Source organism: Agelaius tricolor, unplaced genomic scaffold, assembly GCF_023055355.1.
Source record: "Agelaius tricolor isolate 1412-34295 unplaced genomic scaffold, bAgeTri1.0.p SCAF_2, whole genome shotgun sequence".
Classification (NCBI taxonomy): Eukaryota; Metazoa; Chordata; class Aves; order Passeriformes; family Icteridae; genus Agelaius; species Agelaius tricolor.
In genome coordinates, this window is record NW_027269262.1 from 83,330,375 (window position 1) to 83,357,125 (window position 26,751).

General features: G+C 41.1%; 1 long non-coding RNA gene across 1 annotated transcript; it reads right to left on the reverse strand.

Annotated features, from left to right (window-relative positions):
• Positions 1-7,898: 7,898 nt before the first annotated feature.
• On the reverse strand, positions 7,899-20,580 carry LOC139600928 (uncharacterized). The gene is made up of 2 exons (XR_011682719.1): positions 20,229-20,580; positions 7,899-8,310 (listed from the first exon to the last, which is right to left on the reverse strand). It is a non-coding gene; the product is annotated as an uncharacterized lncRNA (long non-coding RNA).
• Positions 20,581-26,751: the final 6,171 nt, after the last annotated feature.

Sequence of the window (26,751 nt, forward strand, 5' to 3'; positions counted from 1 at the left end):
TCTAATCAGATATTTTGGTTTTGAGTCTAGGAAGAAAATATGGCACATGCTCAAAACAACCTACATTAAATGGGGCAGTTGAAGCATCAATTCCACTTATAGAGAAAGCAGACTGCTCATGAGAGGCTTAAGGATTTTTGTACACTTCTTGCTAATGATCCCTTTAATTACTTGCTGTAAGTCATCTGGAATGAAAACACCATGATACTCTTGTAAAGAAAAAGGGTTTTGTAATGCTGTGTAATATGTATGGATTTAGGGCCCTATGGATTAAATTTGGCAATTTCAAGCATGCAAAGTTGCTAATCCACACTTTGTAAAAAATAAAAAGCAGCAGTGAGGCAGGCTGATGCCCTGAGGATGGCCTGGGAATTCCACACATGCCTGTCTTCTGCAACTCCCATCCAGGGAGCAAACATTATCTTCCCTGTTGCAATAGGTGTAGGAAGACCAAAGAGGTCTTGCAGCAAAGCAAAGGCAGTTTTATCAGGTCCTTCTCTATGTTTTCTTTTCATGGTTATTTTTCTTGACATTTCTGTTCTTCCTGTTTCCTAGTGTTTTAAAGTATGTATTTGTCACATATAATTTTATTTTCCTGTAATAGCTTCATCCACAGTGAATTCTCTTGGAGAACAGCCCAGAGATTTTTCTGTTTCTTCTTCTGCCTTTATTTTCACAGCATCTGTTATTACATCATTTATATGGATTACATCCACATAATTTTAGCTTTTATGTCAAACTTATAATGCCAGAGTCAGGCTGTCAAAATGTCTAAATCCTGAGGATTTTATTCCAGTAGAATTTGCACTATATTTTCTCTTATTGCGTCAGTAAGTTGAATGTTGTATATTTCTAGTAGGGGGGACAAAATAATATAGGTATAGAAATGAGTAAAAAATTATTTGAGAGGCTGGTAAATTGAATCATATTTTTCAATTTTCACAGGGTCAATGATGAACTGTTAGAAATAAAAGAATCTTGAATTTGGGTTCATTTATAAACCCTTGACTACACTTTTTGTTCCAAAATCCTAATGGTTATCATTAAATTTTTTAGTACTGAATTTGATAAATTCTGTATTTTCCTCCTGCATCTCAATGATAGATCCTGGAATCTTGTATCAAATATCTTGTTATCAAATATTTGACTAAAGTTTCCTGTTTGTACTTCACTTGCCTTTTAAAGATCATGAGACTCCACTTTTCTGTACTTATTCTGTCTTGCTCTCTGCCTCCCCATCACTGGGGCTTGCTTAGCCCTAAATCCCACCCAGTGTCAGTGCTAAGGGTTTGGTAAATTTGGGTACCAAAACACAAAAAAGAGGCAGGAAGATTGATAATAGATTTACAGAACCCTTGTAAGCTTTTTAAAACTGACTTTTTTCTCCTCCCTTCCCCTATCCTTCTCTCCCTTCTTCATCATTCACAGTACTTCTCTGAGTGGCTATTCATTCTTTAACTTAATTCAGTAAATTGAGACCAAATTAAGGATATTCATAGCCCTGCACACCAAAAGTAATTAAATGGAATAAAGGCAATTACAGATTTAATTTTTCTTGCTCAATATCCACCTATCTCCCTGTTTTCATGTGTGATTAACCTATCAAACATTTCAATTTCTTTCTCAGACCTCTTCCCTCAGACCAAGCTGGAATTATTGGTAGCAGAGGGTGAAGTTTTTCAGAGGATGAATTACACCAGTGTTGGTGCCAGACTCTTCACAGTACCTTAATTCAAAACTCACAGTTCATGAAATAATTGAGGTCTCATGTTGGGGTTTATCTGAAAACAAAGATGCAGATAGGTTTCATGGGTAACATGACTGTTATGTGACATCCTATTTTTCTGGTGAGCCCACCTGGCTGCTGTGAGTTACAGGGGACACAATCTCCTCCAGGGTCCAGCTGTTAGAAGGGTGCAGTGACTGCCAGCTTTGTATGCATTCAGACTGAGAAATGGCAGAACAGCACCAGTGGTGCCTTCTAGGAGAAATTCCTGGTTCATGGTGAGAGCAGGCTGGCCAGGACAGTGAAATCCCATCCACATGCAGAATTAAGAGAAGGTATCAGCTGGGCCTTTGAGACTGGTGCTCTGGATCCCATCTCTGAATTTCTCCTCACATCTCCCTCCTGTAGACTCAGTTATTGAACTTGGACCTAGCAGGTTCCTGGGAAGATGGATAATTAGTAAAAGCAGTGACAAATTACTTTGTTAAGAAGATTTTGTGAACATTTATGGGAAAGTGCATCACTTCAGTGGTGTTTGAACTGATGGAAAAATTAATATCAGCATTCTGGATTGATTTACTGTCCATACAAAAGTAGGTGTTAGTGACAACATCAAAAGACCCTGGCTGGGTAAAGATTTGGTGGAATAGCAAATCCTTTAAGACTTAGGGTCAAATGCAGCTCAGATTGGCACACCAGGTGATCCCATTCCTTGTCAAGGATATTAAATAGCTGGGTTTTTAATGTATCTCAGCATCGCTAGGATATATGTGCGGTCAAATAACTTCTGGGAGGCACTCACACTCTCAGAGAAAGAACCTGAGGAGAGCTTCAAATTTTAGATTTGCCTATCAGAAATAATATTTCCCTAAACATCTGTCCCACAGTAGGCAACTGTTGGGGTGGTGCCTTTCTAGTGGCTCCTAGGATAAAATAAAGAAACAGAACAGAAAGAAGAAAAGGAGAGTTAAATCTTTTCCTCTCCTTTTTGGAGAGGAATGGTGAGGGGATAGGTGAGGTTTGAGGTGATTGGTGAGGTTTGCCCATTGCTCTTGGGACACAGGCATGTGATCCCTTGCAGAACAGGACTTGGTGCTGCCAAGAGCTTTCCTGTCTGGCAATTAGTTGTGTAATTTGGGGCTTTTTGCACAAGTATACTCTACCCACTGATCTCTGCACACTCATTTGTAGATGGGGTCGTTGTGTGGGACTATTTCCCATCACATGTCATCTTTGCTGTCCCTCTGACTCATATTTCTCTGCTGTGGCTGCATCCACCGTGTGACTGCGCACCAAGAGTGGTCATTTCCTTTGGTATCACAGGAATCCACTCCAGTGAGCAGCCAGGCTGAATTATGGCCTGGAGAGCTTCAAATGGATTAAAATCAGGCTTCAAAATCCAGAGGCCTCATTTCTCATACAGTTAGACTATTCTGATACTTGTTCAGATGATCATTTCAGGGTGACATCTCTGACCACTTGAATGAGAACAAGACTGTTATGTCCACTTTATACCAATAAATAAAACCTTCCATCAGTAGATGAGTGAGTTACAGAAGCAGATGATTAAAAGCACAAAATTCTTACCCACATAGAAAAACTAGACTTCAATGCTTAAAATTATGACCCATTTAAAACTTTGGTAATTTGCAGTCTAGACTTTTGGAAAAGTGTGGGGCATGGTACCATAAGCAGAGATAGATCCCATCAGGGTCTTGGGTTCAAATGCTGTCTCACATTAATATACACAAACTCCCTTTTTCTATTTCTTAAAGGTTTGTGTTTATGATTCCTGCCATGGTTGTTGGTGATAAATTATAACAAAAATAGCCCATGAGTTTATATTTAGGTGCTTCTGTAAGGGTCTGTTAGGCTAAATTTGTCTCTGGCAGGTTACTTTATTTGGCCATTTGGCTCTGAGGTGCACATCCCTCATGCTTTCCCAGCAACTCTATGTTTTAGTTCTTACAGGAAAGAGTTAAAATCCCCTCAGTATAGAAGAGGATATAAGGAGAAGTAATTTGCATATTTGACTCACTCTTCCTGGAAAGGAACAGGAAAGAGTGATAAGTTCTCAGTACCAGTCCAGGAGCCTTAGGATATCACATAACCAGGAACAGAACATACCATCAGCAGATGCTTAAGGTTTTTGCTCCCAGTTAATAGCCAGGCAAACTGAAGCAGAGCTGGGGTGAAACACAACCAGTACTCAAGTTTTCCAATCCTTGTGCTCTATCACTATATTAGTGGTTTTGCTCTGAGAAATTATTATGTTCTTCATTTGAGGCATTTCATGCAATAGAATATAAAAAATTCCATAGTTGTAAAGGTCATCTAGATGAAAAATGAAGGGATGTTTAAATATGAAGATTGATATTAAGTAATAGCAGGAAAAAAATCTATAGAAATTTCTGCTTGTTTTGAAGATTTGGTATCCTTGGGCACATTACTGTGATGTTCACAAAAAAAACAAGTTTGAAATTAGTAGGCACAAGATTCTTGAAAAATTGTCCTACTCCTAAAATTTAGGAAAAAAGCTATCCAGCAATATCCCTGTAGAGTGTAAGGGTTACCTGCTGCATAGCTTAGGAAAGATTGCTGCTGGCAGAAATTGCAGCACATAACCACCTGCTCCAGATGCTCTTCTTTCATTGTTCAACACCCAGAGCCTTTGTACCTTGTCATATTCATTGGAGTGGTCTTAAACTAAAGCAAACAGCTAACATTGCCAGCTGGATAAGCCCAGGAAAGACAATAGTGGGCTTCAAATTAAATTAGCAATAATTAAGCTGAATATCAGCCTTAGACATGTGTGTTTCCAATAGGTAGAGCTCCTCTTCCTTCTACTGAGGTTTGTCTTGGGGTGGCTCTTGAAGGACTGGGTTTATGGTACAGAGCCTTCCCAAGGTGCTTAGGGAAGGTCAGCTCTCAGGGTCTGCATGTGCTGGGCTAATTTTTTATCACCATGAATGATTGGCTTGGCACTACTGTGGTTCTAGAGAAGGAGCTTTGGATCCTGATTTGGTTTCTTATGCTGAAAGAGCCTTTTGTGGCTGCCTCAGCAAATGCCTATGATACAGACAAGGGTGCTGCTTCCCTGTCTCCAAGATCACCAAGTTTCAAATGGCTGATTGCCCCTAGCACTATAGTTTTCATCCAGATCATTTGTTCCTGAAAGAGGTTTAATTTATTGGAATTAATTTCATACAGCTGCTGGAATACATCAAAGTGCAGCAAGAGGGAGTTGAGCAAACTCAGCCCCCACGGTGCCTGTTGGGAGGGAAGCTGCCATCTGTCTCCCTGACGAGCTGCATTAAGGTTTTTTCTCACTAAGAAATCTGTGCTTTTTGTTTCAGTCCCAGACACTGTTCCTCAAAGATGCTCTCTTTAGGCAGCCAATTTCTGATGACAGTGGCTCCTGGTATAATCACCACTGGTAAAAATACAATAAAGCTTTAGCTTGGATTTAAGGTTCACCTCTGCAGTAAGTGGGGAGGAAACCTGCTGCTGGGAGATAGCAGGTGGGATTAAGTGGCTTTATTAAAGGCTCCAGGCACACTCTGCCAGGCCATAGCATTGTGGCTTCAGATCTCCACTCATGCAGACATTTTCTTCAGGGCAAAGCTCTGTATATAACACTGCCTGATGGGAAACAGACAGTCTTCACTGAGACACTCAGCAAGATACAAGGTGACAGAGAATCTCACTTCCAGCAGTACTTTTACACTGTTCTCTCAGCATTTGTGCATTTGTTGATTCTGTATGTTCTGGTCTAACCAGAAATTAAAGTTGTGCTAGTACAGCTCTAATTAATGCAAACATATAAATGCACAGGTGGGAGCCCTGTGCATGCACTGAGCTCTCAGGTACATGGTGCCTTGGTTCAGGAAGGCTCCAGCTCCAGTGGTGAGGTCAGGTGAACAGTTTGGAAACATGTGATGGTCCTGCCGAGAGCTGTGCTCTGCTGAGAGACAACACCATACTACTCAGCCACTGCAGAATAAAGTGGCTTTGCTGAAGGCTTTGCTGGGACCAGCAGCTCCAAAGATGAGAAACCCCAGAGCTGTTCAGCACTGCACTGTCTGAGCAGAAGTGACTGCTTGGCCACACCACAATGAAATACATTAGATTAAGGTCCCTTCCAACCCAAGCCATTCTACTGTTCTGTAAAATAGATATATTTCTGTTTTCACAGATGCAGAGCTGTTTGCAATGGTTGAGCTTTAACGGTACAATGTTAGGAATGGGAAATCCTAGAGGCTTTAGTCATTTGTGGGGAGAGGGAAAATTGTTACTCGTGTTTATATAGAGCTCAGCACAGGGGATTCTGACATAACGGGGATATTTAGATACCACTGCAACATAAATGGTAAATAATAGAAGTGCAATGTCCTACCAAAATTAACAGTAATGAAGGAAAATGACTACTTCAATGATATGATAATAGCCCCTTGTGACATACAGGCATTGTAGCTCAATAAATAGGTAGTCACTTGTACAACAGAGTAGCCAGGAATCAGAGTGCTTATTCTATTGTGTTTTTACAGTGGTCTTGGACCACTACAAAGTGCATTTGGGATGCAACCAGCAAGAGAAGAAGGTTCAGCACATCCTTAGATTGTGACAGCACTCTTCTGTGTTTCTCTGATTTCCTTGCTGAGATGCAAGTCCTGTCTGTGCATTTCAGGGCATATCCATGACATTGAGATTAGAAAGTTAGGAGTGTATGTTTTTCCCTGCAAAAGGGAATCAAGAGCATAATAGCATAGGAAAGGGAGGGACCTTGTGTGCCTCTGGGTCAAGTCCTTTTCAGAATCTCATTTTAGGTAATCCCCTCATTAATGGATCAAGTACTGTCTTGGGATTTTCATCTTGGTCTGCCCTTTTTGGGGTTGTTTCAGATCCCTATTTCCTTAATTAGTGGAATCCTTCATCTAATTTCCAGCCTAAAACTATTCATGCTCATAACCTTTTCCTCTCCTACCAACATATTCTTTTCATTAAATAGGTTTTTCCCTCCACTGGCAATTAACTTGCTGATGTATTTATACAGCACAATCATGTGATATCTGTCTCTATTTGGCCAAGCTTTTCTAGGTCCCTTGGTACTGTTAAATTTTGGTTACCAAACACAAAAATAGTTGAAGGTCCTATAGGGGAAGACATCACTCAGTGCTCTTATAGCCATACCATGGGAATACCTGATGAGCTGGGACATGGAAAGGAGGATACACCTCACACACCCATCTACTGAGCCTCCATGGGTACTCAAAAATATCTCACAACCTTGGGATGTGGCTTTGGAGAAAAAAAAATCCTATGACAGTGACTGGAAAGAAACTTCCACCACTGGAGAGATGAGGACTTTTGAAGAGCTCTCCCAGGGAGGGTAGATTTCCTACACTATGTGTCCTTCCTGGTAATGTGGTTTACCTCACATCTGCAGATTTGTATTTGTCACTGTGGAGCCTGTCTGAAGGGAGATACTCTTGTGCTGCATCCTGCCTTCCCCAGTCTGCATGTAAGATGCCAAGGCTTATTAAGTGGGTATTTCTTGGATGGTGGCTTTCCTGTATTGTGTGGCTGGCTGGTGTGTACAGATAAGGTAATCACCACTGGCACTGCAAGGAAAAACAAAACTGCTGCAAAGCAGGAAGGCTGGAAATCTACTTTCTATTCTTGGTCATTTTTGTTGGTATAGTGGCTGATTCACTTGCTGTTGGCTGCCTTTGGGAGAAAGGTCAGTGCTGGAACTTCTCACTTAAAATCCCTCAGTTACCAGAGTGCCCCTCTGATTGGCCCAAATGCTGGAGCCAAAGTAAAATCTGTCAAAACCCCCCCCCCCCCCAAAAAAAACCATGACAAAACAGGAGCAAAAACAATACCCATCTGAGCAGCTTTTGTACAAGTAAATCCATCTACCTTTCATTTTTTCATAATCCTTTCCCTATGTGTAATCCATTATTCCTCAGAAATTAAACTTGTTGTTTCCTTGCTGAGGAAGGTCAACTGAGCTGAAAAGTTTATGCTGTGTACTGAATTTTGCTCTCAGAAGTGTGCAAAGTATGTCCCACTCTCCTGAAACACAGGCACAAAATCTTCCTGGTGTCACAGAGACTTCAGGTTCCCAGTTGCAAGATGGGAGAGGAATGAGCATTGGAGGACAGTGAAGCCACAAGAAGGTGCTTTTATTCTGAAGTTTCATTTATCATTAAGGCTGTAACTTTAAACAATTCAGCATATTTTAATCATGTTGTTGGTCTCTGTTGCTCTGCTGAGCCACACCAACCCTTCAGTTTCCCTCCCAAAGTCTCCCATATAAAAGTTTTTCTGTACCTCACCCACAAGGCATGACTTTTTCTGGCTGAGATGAGCTGTTGCTTTCCTACACCAAATGCTTTCTGCAGTCATCCGTGAGAAGAAATGCTGAAAACTCTGTGACCCTCAGGAGTTTCCATCTGTAGCTGGCTCATCTTTAAAACATTCCTCTTCTGTTTCACCACTGCACATGAAGCATCTGAGAAAATAGTGGAAGCACTGAGCAGATGTTCATCAGCCTTGATTCCAGTATCCAGCGCTTCTGGCTGTGGAGGAGGAGGCAGGTGGTTAGCACGTGGTGTTTGCATCATTCTTTGGATGGAGGGACCCACTGCCACTCTGGAGAATGTGTTTTGGGGTGCTCTGTAAGGCAGCAAGGCATGGCATTGAATAATCAAGATTCAGGCCATAACTCCATATGAGCAGGTATTCCACATGGGGCTGAATTATGCTTTGAAATACTCTGAATGGTTCCTACAGCCCAGGACCAGTTCAGTCTTCAGCAAAGCCAGCCCTGCTGAGGGGAAGGGTAGCAGACATGAGATAAGGAATGTGGGAAGGCACAGCTGTCCCACCACCACCTCTACAGAGCAGGCAGAGAGGGCCAGCTTTGGTGGGAGGCTTGTGGGGCAGTGGGGGCTGGCTCCAGGTGGAGGGGCTGGATCAGGAAGAGCTTACTGGGGAGCAGGGAAGGATGGAAACCCTAAACCACTCCAGCTCTGCAAAACCCTTCTCCATAGTTTTCCTTTCCCTTCATAGCCTGTGCTTTCTTGAGGATATGGACTGTATTCTTATGGCTGGGAAAAAAATGAACTATTGATACATGGCTGGAAAGCCTTTAGACAGCTCTGATTGTCTCTGTGCAGCCAGAACAAGGATTTGTTATGCTGTCTTCTTTGAGAAAGGGTGGGACCCTTAGAAGAGAAGGTAAAATGACATCTTTGCAACAAGCCTGACGTGGTTTTTCTGTTTGTTATGCTTTTGTCAGCCCCATCATCCAAATATCAGCATTTGCACAGCCAGATTGCCCTAAGACCAGCAGAACTAATGGCAAAACATTTTCTAAGGGTTTGTCTTCTGAGGCTGAACTTCTTTGGGAATTACACAGTTTCTGAAAGTAGCTGAGGTCACAGTATTGTCTTTGTCTTGGTGGGGGTATTAATGAGGTCTCTCTCCCCTCTATCTGATTGCTTAGTACTTTTACAGAACTCATCAGAAGTTTAGCAATGTTGAGACCTTTATCCCTCTACTAAATTTGAGTGCTGTGAGCCAAGAGATTCAGAAAATATTTGGGAGGAGCTGACTATTCAACAAACACAAATTAATGACATAATTCAGCTGGATATTGGCCCAAAAATGCATTGAGGAATGTTGAAACATTTAGCCAACTCACTAATGATGTTCATAATCGTGGTTGGTCTCAGGTGGGAAAACAAAAGTGGGATCTTTTGCATGAAAATTGCCTCAGAAAGGCAGAAAATACTTGAAAGCTCTGTGCCTAAATGTAAAAATAATGTTTACTGTTCAGTCACCTTTCCTGGCTTTTCTGCAAAACAAACTTCTTTCCACCCCTGTGTCAATTTGCCTTTCCCAGCACATGCCAGTTTTTTCTGGTCAGATCAGGAACTCTCTGAACAGGAGTTGTCTGTTGCTGTGTGCTTGTACAACAACTCTTATAATGAGAATTCCTTCTTGGTTCAAACTGTTAAGCATTCCTATATCCCAGTAATATACTCTAATAAATAATGAAAGTGGAGCAGAGAAACCATCAAGAGAGGTGAAGCCTGTTTAGCTGGATAAATGGCATTTGACTTCACTTCTAAGCACGTCTTGCAAGCAAACTAAAATTTCTGTTAGTTGCCAAGATCTGTGTCATGCCCATCACTAACACTTAAAGCAGTGCAGCTCTCTCCTCCAGAGCCTGTGGAGCTACTTCAGACACTAACAAAGATATTATGTTCTATGATAGATAGCCTTAGGTCCATTCTCTGATCATGACAGATAAGCAAAGGAAAAAATGATCTGAAATAAGTTGGTTTTAAAATATAATATGTTTATTCCTTCTGGGGTTTGCTAGTCTCTGCATGCCATGTAGGATCAGAGAAGTTAGCCTGACTTCTCCTTCCTTGCAAAGATGACTTCCCCAATTTTGCTTCACATGATTTTGACTACTTTATTACCTCAGGTTTCAAATGGTCTCATCACTCCTTTATGGAAAGTATTTTTCCAAGCCATCATCTGCTTGTCCCTTTTTTGTGTGTATGTGTTTGCTATTGTAAGTTTTCTTTTTTTAATTTCTCTCTAGGCTCCTGCTGTTAATGGAAGTTCTGTAGTGCAAGAGGAATGAGGACTCTGTGTGTGTGTCTGGGGGCTTGTATGGTGGGGGAGATAAATGGCAAAATGCAGGGCAGGTTCTGGGCTGGAGTACAGAAATGCCATAGGAAGGACAGGGAATGTTTGTGCTACACTGAGCTTTCTATCCCTGATCAGAGCAACAGAAGCTTGAACTGCTTCACATCTCAGCTGGTTTGTGCCACAAACATTCTCAGCTGGTTTGTGCCCCCTTACATGGGCTGTCTCTGGCAAATGGGCTTTAGAATACAGGTGCTACAGAGAAGAATTATAAAAAGTGTTTGGAAAAAAATTGTCCCATCGGAGGGACCCACCTTCCAACAATGGGAAACACTGGGTTGGTTAGCAGTTCTCTCGAGCTGGGAGCAGTTCTGAGCCTTGAACAATTACAACAAAACCCAGGGAGCTTCAAGATGTCTTTTACCCCCAACAGATTGTCTGTACCTGGTGACATCTGATATGCTGTGCTTTTGCACGGCTAGTTAAAATAACTGTTTAATAATCAGCCTTTAAATATATCATATAATGAAGTAAAAGATCTTTATTTTATTTTCCTTAGTAGATTTAAGCATTTTCATGCAGCTATAAAATTGCCTATTTTTAAATAATTGCAACTTGGCAAATCTTTTTCTCATGTGAAGATTCAATTTTATTATATGTATTTTAGTAGACTTTTCTGCTTTCATTTAATATCCTCTTGATCTATTTCCTAAGCCTGAACACAAAGGCTAATTCCTTACAATGCTCCTACACTGTTCCCAGTGAATGAACACCTTGCCAGGCAAGCAGGGCAATGCTCACAGGCAATGCTCAGAATCACCAGATCCTCTGCCTTGCTGTCAGAGGCTGCCTGGAACCTGTGTGTGGTTGCTGGACCCTCAGATGCCTCAGATGCCATGCTGGCACTCCCTGCCCAGCCTTCTGGGGGTGCCTTCACCCCCAGCTTCATCTCACCCTGTAGCATTTTGAGCAGGAGCAGCTGAAGATGTGGCAGGTCAGTCTGGGGAGGATCAGCATCAGGAAGTGTTGGTTTGTTATCAGTTCATGTTCCTCCCATGAGACTGACTCTGCACTGGGCTCTTCCCACATGACCCCATGGCATTCCATATAAAGTACAGATATTAAAACATTTAATTTGCATCTGTATGTCCAAATAAAGATTAGTTCTTCTCCATAGTTTTAGACCAGTGTTCTCATACGGACTATGTTGTTTAGCAGCAGTGCCTTATGAATGGGATAGTATTTTCTGCTCTCTCTACATATAGTTCCCTCTCTATGCATGCAACTACAGCTAGATGATGGCTGATTTTATAAGGAAAGGGGTCCCAGAAGGTTTATTCACACAGTTTACCAAAGAATTTTAAAGCTTGCCAATTGATTTGAAAACAGTGAAAATGTGAAAACTCAGGATGAGGAGATCCCTCTCAGCACCACTAGGAGTTTTCAGCACTGGGCACGTCCATCCTGTGGGGTGTGTCACCCAGATGGGTGTGTGTGAGCCTTTTCTTTCATGGGAAATGCTGCCTTTTCTGTTTCTTGGTTCTGTTTCTCTGACTGCTGCTTGCCCATCAATACAATGGGCACCCATTTGTATCTCTCAGCAGTGCCAGGACACTGGATAAACATTTGTACAAAGGCTTTTTGGATCTCTAGTTCATGTCTTCTCTCTAATGACTGAAGTCTTTGGTGGCTGTGAGGGCAGGGTATGGATCTGGTGAGGTTCCAGAAGGGCAGGGAGGCCCATCCCATCCTCCTTGAGCACCAAGCTCCATGCCAGAACAGAGCTGCTCTGTCTTCTCTTTCCCAGCTTCTCCTATGAATGTTGATTTTGCACTTTTTCTTATATCTGTATATCTATCTATATCTATATATCTTTAAAATGTTCATCACACAGGCTTGTCTTCAGAAGTTAGTTTCTCTTGGTACAACATATTCCAGTGAGTTGTGTGATAATCAGAACAAGAATGTAATTGGCACATTTCTGCTTCAGGTGGGGCAATTAAGAAAATTTGGTGTTGAGAGCAGACACTGTTTTGACAAAGAAGAGTTGCTAAGACTCTACCAGTCTGGAGGAAAAAAAAAAAAAAAGAGTATTGCTAAATTATGTAACTTCTGAAGAAGAAAGAGAAGTCTTTTGTTTGCCTAGTTGGTGCTCTAGTTTTAAAGTGAAAAGAGCTGAAGCACAGTAATGAAAAAGATCCCGTTGAAAACACCTTGTCTCATTCAATTCTCTTGCCTTGTCTTTTCAACCCGTGCTGAATAAAAATGTTTTTTGCTTCTGGACAAATTATCAAATTTAAAGTGTATTAGCAGGCACCAGCTGTGTGGTGTAATTATTTGGCTGAATCTTCTGACGTTGGAAGGGAAAATCTGAGTTAATGGCTCAGATGCTCTCCTGCCTGGTTCTTTAATATCCCCTACCTTGCACCAGGTGCATCTGCACAGAGCAGAGATAAAGCAGCAGGAGGGCAGAGTGGGACTGTTGGGGACATACAGCACAGAGGGACAGATGACTCCTCATGCTGTAAGAGCTTTGTAGCAAAATATTATCCACTCTTTTAATAGTCCCAAGTGAGTAAGAAAGAACTCAGTTGTATTTCTTTCCAGATGGCTGTAATGTCACAGCAGTCAGGTAGGGCTGGGCTTAGCTATCTAAAGACAGATGTCTAAAGTAGTTGGAGGTTCCAAGTGATGAATTTGTGTTTCTTGGATAATTTTCTGAGAGTGCCCCAGTGCTGCCCTTGCCAGGCTGCTGACCCCAGGGCGGTGGCAGGTGGGAAAGGGAACAAGCTTGACTGGGATCAGCATGGTTCTGTGGACTTACTTGTAGGCTTATTTGCCTTCCTTGAGTTAAATGGTCAATGGAAAAATATGATGGATTTTTAAATCAGTAGTTCTTAGTGGTGGAGAATAATTGAGAGCAGTGAGAGAGGTTCAGTGTATAAAGCAGTGGATTTTGTCTGCACTTCCTGTAGTTCTGGGCTTTTGTTTGGAACTGGGCTCAGTCTTGGGGTCTGGCCTGACTGGAGAGCAGAGTTGGTCTGTCTGCAGAGCTGGTCCCACCTTCCCCCTCCATGAGGGGCTGGAGAATCTGGTGCATGTGTGGTTTAATCTGTCCTGGAAGGAGTCTACTTCATGTGCACCAAAACAACTGGCAGTAAATAGAAGTGACTGAAAAGTTTGCTTTACTACTACATGATAGGCATGAACCAAAATCCTAAATTGAGAAGGGTCATTTGAAGGTAGCTCCTTATCTCCAGTAACTTTAATGCTCTTCAAATTTTGACTGAACTTATATGGTATTTTAGATAATCTGTTTATCTCCCCATAAGTGTAGAGATAGATGTTTTTTGTTGAAAAGGACAATATGGACACCTCTGGACTTGATCACATTTTGAGGCACACTCTCTGACTGCCAGATGCCAAGTGGGCTCTGCAGATGGGCATAAGCAAACCCAGCCTGGCAGAATCACACAATTATTTTATAATAGCATATTCAGAATTCTTTAGTTTGGTTGCCAATCTCTCCCCATTCTTTGGTGGCTCATCTTTCTCCAATTAAAGATATTCGCTCTAGTCATGGGGGATGGAAATTTACCTTAGAAATGAAAGTTGAAGTTTTGGGGAAGATCTTTCTTTTACCACTGAGGCCTTTGGGCAGGAAATTACAGAAATATGATGAGACTGGATATAGAACTGCAAAATTGGCAACCTTTGCTTGTATATATTACAGGGATACCAGAGCAGTGTTTACAAGTATTGAAAAAGCCAAAAGGTTTTGACATACCAGCTCTTGACCTTCAAATATGAGCCTTTAGGAGCAGGGTACAGCATGTACACAGGCAGAGCTATTTTAATAATAATTTCCCCTTTGTTGTGCTCTTGCCCACCTTTGCCTCACTTCTCTTGGTGAGAAAGGCTTTCTGTAGCAATAATGGGGGAAGCAACAGCTCCTCTGGTACTCTGAACATTAAGAAAATACCCAGACCCAATAGAGAGTAGTGTGTGGATCAAGTGATCGCATGTGAAATCTTACGCAAGTGCTACTTCAGTCTCTTATTCCTGGCAAAAATATTTTGACAGTTAACAACGTAAAGAGTGGGAAAACCATAAATCTGATATGAAATGTGTTTTTTCTGCTGCACCATTTGGCTAAGGGCCAGCATGTTAAATTGGAAATGCTGGTATGAAGTTACCAGCATACAGATACATCCATTTTGACTGTGGTTGTAAATACTTACTGCTGCTTGGTAAAAAGAACCAAGCACTCAGCAGAGACCTGCAGCTTTCTGTCACAAAACAGAGAGCATCTGGAAATTCCAGGGTAAATTACAAATGAAGAAAGCCAAAGGAAATTTTGTAGATGGTTCATAGATGTCAAATTGAAAAGAATCCAATAAGAAATGCACAGTCTGATTAATTTCTTGTTCCATGTGTTCTGCACCATTACCAAGAGAATGCCCAATATCCTTGTTCAGCAAATACAGAATTCTTTTTATAAGCTTTGTACACTGAACACATGTAAGAACACATTTCTGACCAGGTTAAGAGAGAGATTAATCAGAATCCTTCTTGCACCAAGATTAGAATCAGAGCTGCTAGTCCATTTATTAATTCTCAGGGAGTCTCCCATTTTGTCCCAGACTTTTCAGGTTAGGTATATATCTTCTTTTCTCTGGGACAAAAAAAAGCTTATACCTTGTCTCAGTCAAAAAGCAACTTTACTGAAAGTGTTAACCATATGTCAGGATATCACTGGAGGTAAACTTTGGTCAGCCTAACTAAAAAGTGTTAGGTATTAGGAAAAAAAGCAATTCCTAGATGGGGGCTTATTTCATTAAGACTGTCTTGTACACAAGAAATTAAAGTAGTTAATTTAAAACGGATTTTTTTGTGTAGTTAGCATGATCACAGCCATGAATAGAAGGCAGGGTTCATAAGACATTGTGTTGTAAAACAGGGAAGCATTTAAAGGCTTTCTAGTTTTTTTCAATCTTGCAGTGTAATAAATTGGGAAAGTAAATGCAGCCTAATGTCTAGTGCAAGGTCCTGAGTGATGGGATGTCTATATTTATTCCTGGCTCTGACACTGACTCTTCTGCTCTTGCATGAGTCATTGCTTTACCTTTGAATGAGATGGCAATGAGAAAAAACAATTTTATCTACATAAAAAATTGCAGTGATTTCACAAGGTTTAATTCTGTTTTTAAAATAGGTTCTGAAATATTCTGGTAAAATATTGTGAGAAGATATTGTTGTGCTTCAAAAAAACCCAAACCCTACACGAGTCATACTTGTATTCTAATACACAAAATAACTCAGATCTTGTGAAAAATCAACACTTAAGCCTTTTTAATGTAACTTACTACAGAATTTTATGTACATTTTACTGTGTTTTGGAAACGCATTTCTTTAGGTCAGATGTTTGTGTAAGCTGAAGATGGGTAAAGACAAATGAAAGGAGGTTTAAACACTGTTATAAAACACTAGTCTGCAGTTACTAAAAAGAATTGTTTGAGTATGACCCTTTTGAATGCTTTAAGCTGTAATGCAGAGCAGGCAATAACCACTTTATATTGTCCTGTTTCTAATGTGCTTTCTGCTTGTGATCACTGCTCGCTGCTGAACCAGGTGGGTTCAGCTCTGTCTGAGTACAGGGGTGTCCCACTGCTGTGTGCTGGACAAACTCCAATTGAATACAGTTCATCATCTGCTTTCTTTCCACTCTATATTCTTTTCTGACGAGGTAACAACTTGGTTACAAGAAGGTAGATAATTGAAAAGTCATGTTTGTGCTGTGCCTGTTCAAAGACACAATGTGCTGGAATACACACATCCCAATATTCTGACTATCACCTCAGGATGTTCAATTTCTGGGCATTTCAGTCCATTTACTCTGACTGGGAGCCAGTGCTGAAGCCAAGGAACAGTTTCTATCTTTTTTTCCCTCTCTTTTTTCCCTGTTAATTTTCAAGGACTGGGTTAGAAAACATTCAGATACAAAGACAAAATGGGCCTAAATTCAATTTTAAAAAATCCACAAGAAAAAAGACTATGGTACTGTTATGGTGGTTATTTTCAAAAGTTGTTAGTTTGGAACACCTTTCTGGAGGCAGCCAGGGAGAGACTTCCTCTAAACTCTCCATTGCACAATATTTCCATATGATGTATATGACTCTGGAATGGGAAGGACTCATAAATCTTTAACAAATTGAATCCTGCACAGAATTCACAGGAAGGTTAAGATAAGCATGAAATGAGAGTAGCTAAAGACCTAAATAACCCACAGTGAACCTTAAAGCAGACAGAAAATGTCTAGGGGTAACAAAGTAGGCAAAAATGCTTGCAGTCTTATTCTAAATACCAATCAATTCTACCTCTTCTAATAACCTTCTGAATCTATCAGCATGGGCCAGGGAAATCTCTCTTTACAACACATTTAATCCAGTAGGATTCTGAATCTTTAGGCAAAGTAGTAGGAGCTGAAGACAAAATTGGAAGTGGAAGAAAATTCTGAAGTAAAATTGTGGCCTCAAAACTGACGTGTTATATGTTCAGTTTGGTACTAGCAAGTGTAGTATCATTTGTACCATGTTATTTCTATGAAAAGCTAATGAAGGAGAGCTGGAAGGGCTCTGGCAGGCACTGCCTATGTGGAAATGACCCCATGCCCAAATTCCAGAGGACACTAAGAGTTGCACAACTTGGTATAGCAATCTTTTGACATTTTCACCGAAGAAGCTGCTACTTCTGTTCTTTTTCTACTGTGGCTGCTCTGCTTTTTAAGAGAATGAGTGTCTTGAGCAGAATAAATCCATGTGCAGGCATTGGGCAGAGTCATGTGCCACTGCATAACCCCACACTGGAGAGGGGACAGCCTTGGCTTGCCTGTCTCCCAGGGATGTGCAGGGACACCCAGGGAGCCCCCAGCCTGCCTGATGCAGGTGGATCAGATGAGTGGTCAAGGGAGCTGTTTGATGTCTCTCCCCTCATGGCTGAGGCAATCTCTAATTTAAAGTCAATATTATATTTTAAATGGCCAAATCCCTCCATAGCCATATAGATGATCCTCTTCAGTGCATAACAATCTGTTACATTTTTCTTTCACTGGGACAGTAACAAGCATTTAGAATAAAATGCTGTCTTAAATTCATTGCTGGCTAGAGGTAGTTCAGACATGGCTTCCTAAATTTGGACTACAATGCGAAGAGGAAAGTGCTACTTTTTTTTTTTCATTTGCCTTTGGCAAAGTGGGAGTAGCTGATGTAAAAGGAGCTATACAGAAACAGGAACCTGAGTCTGAAGCAAATAGTGCATTAAAATAACTTCATTATGAGCTGTCATTAGCCTACTTCTTTCCAGAGTGTATGTCCACAATAACATTTCAGTGATTGATAAACAAAAAAATATTTAGAATCAAAATAAATACTTGATATGCAGCAATACAGCAGAAGATGGTTGGCAAATGCACCACACAAGTAGTCTGGCAACAATATTAATTCTGCAATCTTTGAACAAGCCAATAATTGGAACCATTTTTAACCACGCCTAGGTAAGCCCTCGGTTGTTTTTGAGGTAAGTTAATGTTCATCCTTGCACCTGGAAGTGAACCCAAGAAAAATATGTTTGGAATTAATCAATAATCGAAACACTAGATGAAAAAAACTCTCACTGACCATGCTGGTTGTGCAGCTCTGTACAAACATTTATTTTTCCAGGGTCTGATGTGTATTGAACGTGGCTGACTGTTCTGCTCTCTTGCTTGTTTTACTCCTCAAGAGTCTCTTGTTCATCTGTTGTGCAAACACTCTTAAGTATCTGTTCTGATCTGTGCTCCCAAGAGTTGCAGCAACTCCCCAAAGCTCTCCATTGCACAGTTGTTGTTCCCTTTATATCTTCTTTGTAACTGTTAGGCAACAAAAGAAATTTAATAGCATGACTGAGGCTGTGCCATCCCATTGGTTTTCTGAAAAGGAGTTACTGAGGTTCAAGAGGGCTCAGGGACTTAGTGGTGTGACTGTGTTTGGTGGTTTATGTCAGGTGATTGCATATGACTCTAATTGTGGCAGTCACCCTTAAAATTATTTTTAATGATTTACTGAAGTTAAGGGAGAAAAAAAAAAAAGAATGTAGCTGAAGAATCTGCCATAAAAAGTACAAATTATGTTTTCAACACATTTTCTGTAAAAATTATTTCCTTCCAGCAGAGAAAAAAGTAGTTGTAGGAGAATCACTTGGTTGGTATTAAAAGTAGTACGACTAGTGCACTTGGGGAGGAAAAAAAATAAATGTATTTACATGGTTTGGAGCTTATTTTTGAAGTTTGATCCTGCTTCCTTTTAGATAAACCAAGACCAGAACACACCAATGAGAAGTATCAGGGTGAAAATACATCATGCTGTTTTTCACTTACAGCTCACTGTGGGAAGGCCTGTACCCAGCTCTTGGTTTCAAGAAACACTTGAGGAAATGGAAAGCTTTTACCAGCATTACACTGCTTAAGACATCACTCCTATGTGGTCTCCCTAGGATCTGCACAGCAGCCAGGTTTTGTGTCTGTAATATGCAGGGACCTGGGACTGAGTTTTCCTTGGGGGCTGGTGTCTCCTCTGGGTGTCTCACCCTGCCTGGCTGCTCTTCTCTGTTAACCTTGTCAGCAGCCCTCACCACAAAGGTGTCACTGTGAGGAGAAGGGAGCCATGTGAGGCCATGTCTCCCTGATTTTTAAAGATTTTCTAAGCCTTCTGATGTTTACATTCTTGTAACAAACTTTCTCACACACTTTATGTAAATAATGTATTGTTTTGCATTCTTTTATGGAAGAGGAGAAATTTATTAGACTGTTGATTTGTCCAGTGTCATTGTAGAGGTGGCACTTTCACCCTCCAATCCACTGTCACTTTTAGAAAGCTATAAATGTTGGAGTCAGAAAAATAAAAATCCCCCTTTTTACCTTAGAAAGAGCAGCAAGTCTGTGTTGTGTTGTTTCATGTCCTGTAGTGACAAGGCTGAGGGACCAGCGAGTCTGAGTTTCTTCCAGTGCTTTTCATTCATTGCTGGCTGAGGAAAGCTGCCCATGAGCCTGGCTGCCACCACCTGTTCCACAAGGCTGACATTGCTGCTTCTCATCCCACCTGTTCATCTGCATCCACCAGTGGATGCATTTCTGCAACACACCTTGCTGAAATTAATGCTGCCTATGCTGTGTGTTTTATCTCCAGTTTGTGGTTGCTTGTAACTCTACAAAACAAGCTGGGACAGATCCCTTTCACACCTGTGGAATGGGTGCTGTTTAATTGCACTCTTCAACCCTAATGGGGGGTCCCTGAAAACAATTCTGTGTCTTTACTCAAGGCTTACTCTTGGGACTTTAGCTGGTCAGAGTGACCCTGAGACATGTTAGAAAGTCTCTTTTCCCAGCCTGGCAGTCGAAGAAGGAGTCAGAGCTCTTCATTTCTCAGTCTCAAGGTTGTTTATTGTATCTTATCTATAAAATTCTTTCTCCTGTCCAGCCAAGGTCCGCTCAGCAAGACAGTGAGAGGCTTTCTGCCTGCCCCCGGGGTGGTGTTATCTTTTTATACTAAAAACTACATGTACAATATTTACAATTACTTTCCAATACCTATCACCTGCTCACTGTGTTAGACAGTGAGCTTCTACTCTAAACCAATCTAAAAGTGCCAACATCACAGCAGAAGATGGAGGCCAAGAAGAAGAAGGAGAAAGGCTGGACATGCCCAGATTCCTCCATCTTGCCCCCTGAACCCCCATGCTAAAAACTCCAAAAAATCAATTTTTCACCCCATGATAAATCCACTATCATTCTACTTACACTGTCGTGGCTTGCAGATCTTCATATAAGGTTGGTAATTTGCTCCATGGGTCATAATCAAAACCCCAAGTGTCCTGGGCTCTGTGCCAGGGTCTCTGAGCCCCCTGGCAGGGATCCTGGCGCTCCAGGACAGCCAGAGGAATGTCCTGAATTCCCACAGCTTACTTTCCTGCTGTGGCTTCAATACTGCTCCTATGTCTTAGAAGGAGTCACAGAGGTGACTTCACATTCACAGCAGGCAGGACTGTTTTCGTGCTGAATTTATGGCAATGTATAGCCCGTGGTGGGCTCTTGCAGGCAGAGTGGCACTAGTGGAGCACCAGCCTCAGACATGCCACAGCCTGGAGAGAAAGGCTGTAGGGCCCTCTGGTGGGAGGAGAGCAGCGGTCCTGACGCTCGGAACGCGTCTGCTCTGCGCCCGCGGCGCCGTCCGCCTTTTGGAGAGCGATGCTGGGGCACTGCTGGGACACGCCGTGTGGGATAGCACCAGCAATTTCACCTGCGCTCAAATCTGACTCCTGCCTGCAAGGCTGGGAACAAGGTAAGGTTGTATTTATAAACTTCAGCCCGCGGCTGCTGACCTGTTCAGCTCTGCCCCCGATTTTTCAGCGTACTTTTGTCTTTACACTAACCAAGGATGCCGACTCCTAAACCCAACCTCTCTTCTTCATTCAGCTAGGCCTTGTGGGGTGGCACTTTACCCATATGTGGATGGGTTGAGTCTATGTGATGGTCATGCCATGATCCGGGGACCTGCCACATCCCCTTCTCTCTTTCAGCTTCTGCTCACAGTTCCGCAACCTCTAGCCCAGCTGTGCTCCCACCAAGGACAAGTGTGGCTCTGTGCCTCACCTACTTGCAATGCCCTCTCCTCTCTGCCACTTAGGTCATGGCTCAGAAAGACTCTGGTGACTTCCTGGAGGCTTTAAACACTTTTTGCATCTTTGTGCTCGCTTCAAGGGAAGGGAGGCCTCACCATGGCACGGAGTGTTATCTGTGTGTTTGGAAGAGCTGGCTGTGAGCAGTGAAGGATGCTGCAGCTGGGGCCCACGGAGAGGCAGAATTAGGCAGGCACCTGCTTTCTGTCAGATCTGGGGACAGGAGATGACAGGTTTTAGATCCTTAGCATGCCTGAAGAGTCAGTGAGAGGCTGGGTCTGGTTTTACTCTGGGCAGGCAGCGGCAGGAGCTGGATGTTGGATCCTTTGTACAGAGCAACATGAAGGCAGCTGATGGAGTGGGGACAGGCAAGGTGTGACAGCAATTCCAAAATCTTTGACCCAAGCCTTGCAGAGCTCCCCAGCACAAAACTTTCATGCTGATCATCCCAAGAGTATTTGAGTATCTTACTCTGACTCTCTCAGTCACATCCAGAGGCTCTGGACCTTTTCCTATAGGCTGAGATCCATTTCTGACATCAAACAGTCTTTGAGAAAGGATAATGCCTGTTTGCTATTCAGCACTCTGACAGCTGAATGATACAAGAACAAAGCAAAACAACAACCAACCCATCTAAAGCTCAAGTTAGGAGAAAGATAATTGTCATTGTTATTTCATCTTTATTGCTAAATTGATAGGTGTTTGCATATTTTCAGCTTCTCATCTCAGTCTGTATCTGCCTCTCCTGTCACAGCTTTAGGACCTCAGACATCCTATCTATTTAGCAGTAGAAAACTCCTAAATTACATTCCAATAGCACACTTTCTTTAACACATGCAATTAAAACTTTATGCTACAGTTATCTCAAGTATGTAACTTAATAATACATAAACCAACGAAGAAAATTCTTGGAATTAGTTACATTACTGCAAAATCTAAGAACCAAAAGTATCAGAACTGAGTATACTTGAAACATATAATTAAACCCCAATTTCAGAATCATTGATATGAGGTTTTATCCTTCTAAGATTACTTTCTGGGCCTCTATTTTAATTTTTTTTCTGATGTCAAAATGAATTATTTGGATTAATTTTTCATGCATAAATAGTAAAAAAATTAATGTGGGCCAGTGTTGTAGTTAGATCCTTTTTTGGTGTATTAAAAATGTTATTAATGTGTTCTAAAATCTACTTCACTCTAACACAGACCATTTGCTGCTTTTTCTAGATAAAGGATTGCCTGAATATTTCCTCTTTGCCACTGTTTTGTGAAGATGTAGAAGCTAAAAAGATGACTCTTAAAAGAATTGATGAAATGGCTAGCCATTGATAATTTGGAGAGGAATTGTTCAAGAGAGAATGTTATATTTTATAAGAAAATTTGGTAGCTTTGTATGGATTTACAAGGCTTTTAGGAGAAAACTCTTTGTTTTGGCAGAATATATTATCCATGGAATCCATGAAAACAGAAATTGTGAACAGAAATTGTGAACACATGGTTTTATAGTTAAAAGTTATGCAGGATAGGAGTATGCTGAGAGTTTGGGGGGGAATATTGCTGCTTTTGGAACAAAAGTTATTGATGATCTATTGATGAACCTGGAGCACTGAACTGCATTGTGTGTGCTGCTGATGTGGACCCTGAACTTCACAAACTGGAATAAGAGGCCAAAAGGCAGCAAAGGCTTTGTTACCTCCAGCAACAAAGAAATATGGATCACAAGATCTGGAGCTAGCACAGGACCTCAGTAAAATTTACTAATATTACACCAAAACCTGTTGCTGCCTGGCTGCCTCTCTGAACTGTCTTGTTTGTGAGATTACCAGAAACTAAATTAAAATTTAAAAAAGAATCCTTAGTTTCTTGTGGTCTGCTAAACATAAAATCGCGGTTTCTAGAAAAAGTAACATGACTTAGGAGACTAGTGCTATTTGAATTGGCAGAAAACTGTAGGAAGAAGGATCAGGCAGCTTATTGCTCTGGGGGCAATAATTTAAAATACTGCAAAATCCCAAATCTGTATAGTTTTCATAGTCTTACATTTATTTTGTGCGATGTGTAAGGTATAAGAAAAATCTCAGTTCACCTTAATTCCATTCTCTCAATTCAGGACAAAGGCTGCTTTGAATTCACATAACATTTTAGTCAAAGCACATTTGTGGAAATCAAACAGAATGTAATTTTTGAAGCATTTTTTGAACTGTTCACTGAGGTCCTGTGTTAGCTCCAGGTCTTGTGATCTCTGTTGCTCAAGGAAGTGCACTTACAAAGCTGACAAAATATTTTGTTATTTCTTTCTGCAATTAGCTCTTTACTAGGCCTGTTTTACACCTAAAAGGCAAAGCTTTAAGAGTCCTGTTGGTCTTCTTCCACCTTATGCCTTGCTGGCAAAATCCCCTGTTTTCCAGGCTTCTGGTAGTCATTCACTTTGTGTGCCCTTTTCAGCCATCCCAAGTGTTTAGAGTTGCATTCCAAATCCGTGGTTGTAATCAAGATCCAAGTTATGGAGCTGTTCCATATATTTGTATATATTTAGAGGCAGCACAGCAAATGTCTAAAAGTGTGTCTAAATCAAAATATGGCTAGGCAGCACCACCCAGAGGTTCTGGAGCTGTCTGGGAACAAGTGAGTGCTGTGCTGGAAGCAGGATAGCCATGGTAGTACAGTGTTTCCTGGGGAAATCTACAATCTTAGCTCTGCTGGGGACATGTATGTTACCCTTCTTACAATGTTTTTGGAATTGGCACATTCCCTGATCATTCCCAGTGATTTTTTCAGAGCTAGTCTAGGTAGTGCCATATAGCCTTGTAGGTATGATTTCTGTGGATGTATTCTTCTTCCTACACCCTAAACCTAAACTATGTATTACGGGCTAAGGTGGGATATTTCTGTCTGATTTTCAGCATTTCATCTTAGAACATGCAATCCTTCACTGTTGAAATTAGTTTGTGTTTCAGTGTCCAAGGATCCCAGTAGTGTCACTGCAGTATTACTTTAAGATAATGGTAGGTAGCTGCAGGCAGTGTGATTTGGAAGAACAAATTTGAACAGACAGGGGTTAGATCAATATCTGAAGGATGATTATCTTGGTCAGCACAGTATTTTCCATAGCCTAATGCAATCTAAACAATCTCTAAATATATCACAGAGTGTGAAATTTCAATTCCTCTCTTGTCAGCCTGTTCATGTGAAGATGGATGACATACCTGATGAAGACAAGAGCCTGATCCTGCTGCTGTTGAAGTAACTAATAAATCACCCATTAACTTCAGAGAGTCCTCAAAAGAACCAAATTGCTCATTTAAATAGAGGTAGCAAATCACACCTTTGCAGGTGTGATGGGTTCACAGCAGCTGCATGTGCACGGGCCTCCTCCCCAAAGAACAAGAACGACTCTGCAAACTTTTGGAAATTAAAAAACAAGTCAAAAAGAAATGAAGATGATTCTCAGAATGGGAGATTGCTGTTTTAGACAGCCCTTGACTAGGACAGACAGCACAGGAGCTCTGTGAAAGCTGTTTGCTGCAACACTTTTTTGTGGGGATGTGAGCTCTCGGATGTGTGCCCTGCACCCTCTCACCCATGGCCAGGTGTTTGCTCAGAGGAGGGAGGCACTGCTGGACAGCAAAATATTCATCTGGGAGGACATAAACTCAAGAATGAAAATACTGGACAAAATTTGACTTTCACATTGAGAAGAAGTTTCCCTGAGACACAGTTGTGGTTTTGCAGGAAAGACCATCAGAGCTGAGGGCTCAGACACCCAGGGGTCCAAGAAGGGTGCAAACTGGGACCAGGTTTTGGGATGGTGTCTGTGGGTTATCTCTACCTCTAGGAAGAAATATTTCTCTTAATACAGGTGCAATCCCCCAGTCAGAATTACAATAAGCTTCCACCACAAACTCAGTGCAGATCTGCCCCGCAGGTTATAGGCTGGAACTGTAATTCCAGCTCCAGCCACCTTTGCTTTGCCCTCAGTGTAATCACATATATATATATATACATATTTATTGCAGTGAATAAATGTTTTTCCAAAGTGAAAAAAATTAACATCAATATGATAGAGGTTAAACTTTCAGGTATAAATAAATCTTTTTTAATGCATCTTTTAAATAAAAGCTTTAAACCTCTTTTGCATTGCTCAGTTTATTGGGGAAATTTATTCTGACTATTACTAAACCCTTGGTGCCTTAATTATATTAATAATTTAAATCTCTGCTTTAACTGTGGCCTGTAATTAAATCTTAAAAGAGCTACAAACAACTTTGAATACCTGTAAGACATCAACAAATATTTTCCTTATCACAACAATACATTTTTTTTATTTCTCAACTCCAAAACACTATGAAATATTGCCAAATTATGCAAAATTTAAAAAGAAGAAAGTTGAGCTGAAATCTCAATGGAGAAATACCAGTTTCACTATTCAGTTTTTTGCTATATAATCAAGTGACTAAATAATGGATTTAAGAAAAGTGCACCAGACAGGTTGGTCAACTCCTTAATTAAAATAAGAAAAAAAGAAGCATTTGAAAAAAAAATATGGGGTAATAGCTACATTGTTGCTTTGTAATTCACAGCACAGAAATTCCTCGGGCCAGGTCTTGCACTCAGGAATTCAGTGGCAACTTTGCCATTTGTTCAGAGCAAATAGGATGAAACCTGCTCGGGCTCCTCTGAAATCCTCAGATAAGGCTAATGTCAAATAAAAATAGTTTCATTTCAATTAGGATTTAGAAATAGATGAAGCATTTTCCAGTCCTGTTTGTTCAGAGAGACAGACTTGCAGCATGGCTAACTCTCTTAGGCATCCAGGGCTCAGCCCCTATGGTGGGCTCAGCTTGGTCTCCTGGAAATGTTGATGCTTCCAATGGTTACTAGATGGGGAAAAATTATAAAGATGAACTTGAGGTTGGTTGTAGAGGGAATCAAGGTGGCCCCATGACTTCTAAATAAGAACATTTTCCTTTGCTCCTAGTCAGGAGGGTGAAGTGGTGCTGTCTGGGGGCAATTGGGCTGCTGGGTTCACTAAAACATGTGTGACCTTCTCTGGACAAGGTCAGCATTCTGGTTTGAAATAAACTGGTTTTACTTGGAAAATTGAAACTCACTTTTGAGAGAACAAAGTTTGATTTTAAACAATCTGCCATTGTTTAAGAATGGACTTGGTGCACTGGCTAATGAGTTGTCTGTTTAGCTACAGTTTACATTCGTTTTACTTTGGTTTTGCAGAAAGATTAAAACAAATTGTCCATATCTCCCACGTTTTGGATTATTTTCCATGCATGCTGTTATTTCTACAATGGCAATTAGGTGATGTCATGTCTGCTTTGTTCTTTGGGCATTCTTCCTCACATCTGGTATTTTGGGAAGAACTTAGCATTCACTGAACCAGCAATAGATTACTCTAACATCTAATTCTTCTTGTACAACTTAAGGCTCTGGTCCTATGAAGATTTATTCATAGGCTTGCTTTCATGTACAATGGATTATCCCACAGAACTTCAAAATGAATAAAGTCATGCTTATGCATAAGTGCTGGAAGGATTTGTGCCTAAATAATGAAACTAAATGCTGGCAGTGTACAATTATCCATAAGATTCAGCTATAAACACAGCAGAATTCATCTCCAAAATAAATGCAGG